Source organism: Coenobita brevimanus, chromosome 40 (assembly GCF_032717465.1).
Source record: "Coenobita brevimanus isolate Jiangsu-jjx chromosome 40, ASM3271746v2, whole genome shotgun sequence".
Classification (NCBI taxonomy): Eukaryota; Metazoa; Arthropoda; class Malacostraca; order Decapoda; family Coenobitidae; genus Coenobita; species Coenobita brevimanus.
The window spans coordinates 66,851,135-66,857,134 of record NC_136993.1 but is presented as its reverse complement, the minus strand read 5'-3'; positions in this window follow the sequence as shown (position 1 = coordinate 66,857,134).

Below are 6,000 nucleotides of genomic sequence, written 5' to 3'. Positions count from 1 at the left end.
CAATCAATAAGTTACAGTGTAACAGAATGAATACGAAACGGAAGGTAAGGCCTCAAGCTAGTCTTCCGCATCGTTTTAATTCCTTGAGAACCCCTTGAAAACAAGAGTAGAAAAAACTAGACCTCCGTGGCGTACTTTGGTGTGTCACCGTAAGACACCGACCTTCCTAGTTGGTTTGGCAGAATGCCACAGATCTCTGTTTAGTGGGACACCTTAAGCCCATTTTTTGGTGAAATCGTTACACACCGGAAGAAAGCACGATATTTGGTACAATTAAGCCTTAGGGGATACTTATTCGATTTAGAAGGGGTGCCACAAAATTTGACATTGTGATGACCTTCAAAAACAAGGTCAAGGTCACGATCCTGAAGTAGCAGAAATAACGCGTAATTAGCCATTTTTTGGAGTAACGCATTAGACAAGAATGCAATGTATGGTACAATATTTAGTATACACACAGACAATACCATCTGACGCTGTTGTAATTCCCTTGTACTGTGTGTCTGTCTGTCTGTACCTTATTACGTACATCAGATTAATCAGGTTCTTTCTTTCTATTCAGACATATAAAATGAAATGGTAATTGTGCATTATTTGCGGTGAACCAGGTGGTGAACTGCGTTGTCCTGCTAACAGCCATATGAAAAATGAAATACAGGTTTATCAGAACTTTCTGCACAGTGTTGACCAGTTTAGAGAACTTGATGCTATGCCCACCGAGGTTTCCTTCAAAGGTGATGCAGAAACGCTCGCAACCAACAAGGCAAAGTAGCATAAAGCATGCCACCTCAAGTTTACAACTTCAAAACTAGAGTACGGGAGTAATGTGTGAAGAAACGAAAACAAAAAAGCGAGTCAGAGAGGAAGTCCAAACGAAAAGCATTGGGAAGCCCCGACCAAACACGTAGCATCTTCTGTTGCAAGGACGTTGGCAAATTACACGAATGCTCAACTATGACCCTCGATCAAAAGCTTAGGCAGATGGCTACCGAAATGCAGGATGCAGCATTACTAGCCAGACTTGCTGGAGGGGATTTGGTTGCCATCGAGGCAAAATATCACAAGGATTGTCTGACCCAATACACAAATCGGTTCGGTTTCTGAGTTTTCAGCAAGCCGACCATGGATCCGATAATTTAGATGAAAAGCTTCTGGAAGCACGTGTGTTTGCTGAACTTGTGTCATATATTGAAAGCTGTGCTGAGGTGGGACCTAAATTTTTAAACTTGTGGAGTTTTACAGCCTCCATGTTCACTACTTGGAAGATTTCAACATAACAAAGACAGTCAACAAAACACGATTCAAAGACAAGCTTCTGGGACACTTTCAAGGCCAGTGCCAGGTTCAGTCAGATGGACGGAATATATTGTTCATGTTCAATGAAGAGTTAAAGGAGCTTCTTAGAGATGCCATTGACTCAAGGGACTATCAGGCTGAGGCACTTTCGATGGTGAAAATCGTTAAATATCTTCGTCAAGATGTTTTTGACTTCTGTGGATTTCAGTTCTATGGCAAGTTTACTCCTGGCTGTCAAATTGAGTCTGTGCCAACATGTCTAAGGACTCTAGTCTCCATGCTGCTCTGTGGAACATGTGAAAAATAACAGAGCACTCCAGAGTCACAGGCATACCTAACAATTTGCCAGTTCATATTATTCAACATGCACCATATGTCGCAGGATGATAAAACGCGTCATTCACAGGACAGAGAACCCCCCCTGCCTCTTTACTTGTCTCCAGACACACACTTACCAGAAGCAAAAAAAATGGTGCAGAGACTTCACACTCTTGGTCTGAGTGTAAGCTATAACCATGTGCTTTAAATCAAGAGTGCAGTCTGTAACGCTGTTTGCAAGCATTACCCAGATGAAGGTCATGTCTGCCCCAGTCTGCTATGCAAAGGCCTCTTCAGTTGGGGCTCTAGATAACATAGACCATAATCCTTCATCGACGACAGCTGAGAACTCTTTTCACGGAACTGGCATTAGCGTGGTTCAGTTTCCAACGAATTATAACAGCGTAGAACTTAGAGAATGTATAACACTTGACTGGAAGGCTAAACCAAACTACAGTACACTTTGCTAGTAAAGTACACATCTGTTCCTGCTGTGACTGGCCACGTTCGCCTCCTGTTTGTACTGCCAGTCAGTCTTAAAGATATACAGTATATGACGAGCTAGAAGATGGAATAGCTGCTGAAAAGGCCTGGATTAAGAAAACCTCTGAACTGCAAGAGAAAGAACAGCTTGAATGGGATGACAAGGTTGTCTGGGCTGCATTCCATGCAGTAGCTCAGACAGAACCATCTGATCCACCTATTTTGACTGCACTGCTATCTTTGTTACTGAGAAAGCAGCATCACTTGCAATGATAAAGCATGACAGGGGGATCCAAAGAGACATCATTGTTTACCTCAATCCTGGCCAGACACCAGTATCAATATTTGACCAACCACTTTTTGCTCTTGCCAAGTATGTTCAGTGGTCTTGGCCAGATACGTATGGATGAACAAAAGCATGTGGTGATGCTGGGAGGACTTCATGTAGAAATGTCCTTTTGGAATACAATTGGTGACTTACTTAAAGCATCTGCTTGGACAACAGCACTCAGTGAAGCAAGAGTTGCATCTTCAGGAATTGCTGACTCTTTTCTGAAAGTATCTCATCTAACAAGGACTCGACACACCCATCAAGTGTCTGCTATAGCCTTAAAGAGACTTTAGTTTGATGCATGAAGAGGGACGATCCAGGAGGATGCAGCTGACAATGTTATATCCTCTGAAGCATGGCGGCAGGTGATGATCGACAGAAGTTCAACATTCAGGTATTGGGATATTATTCTGGAGTTCGAGATCCTTGTTCTAACTTTTATCACAGCACAGCAGACTGGAGACTTTGACCTTTATGTACATAGAAGCACTGGAGGCTCTAGCCCCATAGTATCTCGCTCTGGATCATACGAATTATGCCCGTTGGATACTCATCCACATACGAGATAAGAAAGCACTGCCACAGAATGTTGAATAGGACCTCAAGCGCTTCTAGGTAATTTAGAAAACACGACATAATTTCTCCCGTAATCCAATAGATTAGGCACATTAAGAATATAATGAACTTGTTAAAGGTTCTGGTGGAGCAATAGGCCTAACTGAGAACCCAGCAGCCTTCAGATGATGCATAATAGCAGGAGCAGAGCAAGCTCGGTTGATCAGGGAGTTTGAAGATGAGTTTCTGACGATATGTCAGAGATATTAGAATATCATGAAGAAGGGTATTCAGCGCAAGAAACGTTCAAAGCTCAGGTGCTTAATCTCTGTAAGAATATAAAAAAAATGGCAAACCCATTCCTTGATGACTGCCCTGAACTACTGACTTTGGATACCCGCCAATTATCATTCCAACTCTCTCTCTCTAAATATATAAGAGTATATAATGAGCTTGACGTATATATATATATATATATATATATATATATATATATATATATATATATATATATATATATATATATATATATATATATGTTACGGAACAGAGAGAGAAAATGAACACGTCAAGTGAGAATACTAAAATCACTACTGTCAAGCAAAGTTCCAGGTTCAAAACAAAAGACTTAGGTAAAATTACAAGTTAAAGTTTAATGCTCAAACTAACAACTAAACATTCAGGACTCATAAGGATAATGTAATGGCAAAACAGGTTACATATAGGCTATGGTTAACTGCAATAGCCTCTATTAACACGAAATTAGCAAGTGCAAATTTATCTAAGTCAGCCCTGATAAAATGAGAAAACCGGATAATGCTCAGTTAAAGCAAGATATAATATTATTACAGATACAAAATATTACTAATACTGGCTGACAGTATGGAACCAATATGAATCATAAAAACTTTACCAGGGTTACGAATTAACACCTTAGGCAATACAGTACAAGAAAAATGGTAATAACACTTATACTCAAATTATACAGCAGCTAGATGGCTGGAGACTTCCTGAGCACTCACAAAAGTAATAATATACTGTACAGGGGAGGACAGAGATGTGAACAGAATGAGGAGTAGATCTAAGTGGCAACTAATGCATAGACTGAGCTCATTATATAGGGGCCGGCAGAGCTTGATTCAACTTGTAAGAAGGACGCGCAAATGAAGGCATAGGGGACGAAGAGTTGACAATCCTGCTCTGAACAACAGAAAGAACGACTTACTCTACTATAAGGGGGAGAAGGGGGGAGTGAGGTAGAACACGCAAGCCTGGTCACTATGGAAGCCACGTGGCGAATCGTGAACAAACATGCAGCATACTGTACATTAGGATCATACAAAGGATGATGCAATCATGAACAAAACTGTATCATAAGTTAGAATTATACAAGGGATGATGAAATCATAGGCTATGTAACACCTCCCCACAAAGAAAAAGAAATTTACAAAGGAAATTTCTTATTACTCTAAAACAATCTGTCTAAAGTCTAGATAAGCAATCTGCAATAACATTTTCTTTCCCCTTGACATGTTGTATGTCTAATGAATACTCCTGAAGAAGTAGACTCCATCTTGTCAATCTCTGATTTTTATCTTTAAACTTACTAAGGAATTTCAGTGGGTTATGATCGGTATAAATGACTATGGGGTCAAAACCAGAACACAAATAAAATGAAAAATGCTGTAAACCCAAAATCAAGGCCAAAAGATCTTTCTCAATAGCTGAGTAGTTCTTTTGAGGTGGAGTGAACTTCTTACTGTAATAAGATACAGGATGTTCAATACCCTGATCATCCTCTTGCAGCAAAACAGCCCCAGCTCCTGTATCACTTGCGTCAACAGCAATCTTAAAAGGCTTTAAGTTTGTTGAAAGAGGATTCACAGTTATCGGTCCAGACAAATTTAACTCCCTTTTTCAGTAGGTCTGTAAGTGGTGATACAAGAATTGAAAAGTTAAGAACAAATCTCCTGTAATAGCCTACCATTCCCAAAAATCTTTGTAGCTCTTTCCTACTTTTAGGTCTGGGAAGATCACTTATAACCTGAACCTCAGCTCCTGGTGGTGCAACGTGTCCATCACCAAGTACGTTCCCAAGGTACTGAACTTTAGCTTGACCAAACTCACACTTTGATAAATTAGCTACAAGATTAGCCTGAACCAAACACTCAAGAAATTTACTGACATGGCATAGGTGATCTTTCCAGTTGTCACTGAAGATTAATACATCATCAATATAAACAACACACCCTGCCAAACCCTCTGTTACAACATTCATGAGCTTCTGAAAAGTGGCGGGTGCATTCTTCATACCATATGACATTACAGAACATGCAAAAGTCTTTCCTAGTGTTACAAAAAATGAGATCTCCCTAGCCCGTTCAGTCATAGGTACTTGCCAGTATCCCTTTAACAAATCAAACTTACTTATGTACCTAGCCTTTCCGATCTTGTCTATGCAATCTTCCACGCGAGGGAGAGGGTAAGTGTCTGTTTTGGTTATCTGATTAACACATCTGTAGTTGATGCAAAGCAGCTGTGACCCATCTGGCTTAGGGACTAGAGTGACAGGAGAACTCCACTCGCTCTGACATGGCTCAATCATCTTGTGGTCCAACAGGTAGCCAAGCTCCTTCTCGATGAGAGGAACTTTCACTGGGTTCACACGGTAAGGAGGCAGTTTAATTGGCTTTGCGTCTCCGACATCGACATCATGCATCAACACAGTGGTTCTTCCTGGAGTGTCACGGAACACTTCCGGGTACTCCTGCAGTAATGCCGAAAACTCCTGCCTTTCCTCGGGAGGTAGATGAGAAAGCTTAGTCTGGAGATCATTCATGATATCAGGATTCTTCCCCAAACTATCACTCAGGCTCATACTGCATGGGAGAGCTTCACTTGCAGACTCGGGTGGAACAGCTACAGTGCAGACTGGATTATTTTCGTCCTGCCTGCGATATAACTTTAGTATGTTGATGTGACAAAGTTGCTTGTTCTTTCTACAATCTGGTGTGGCG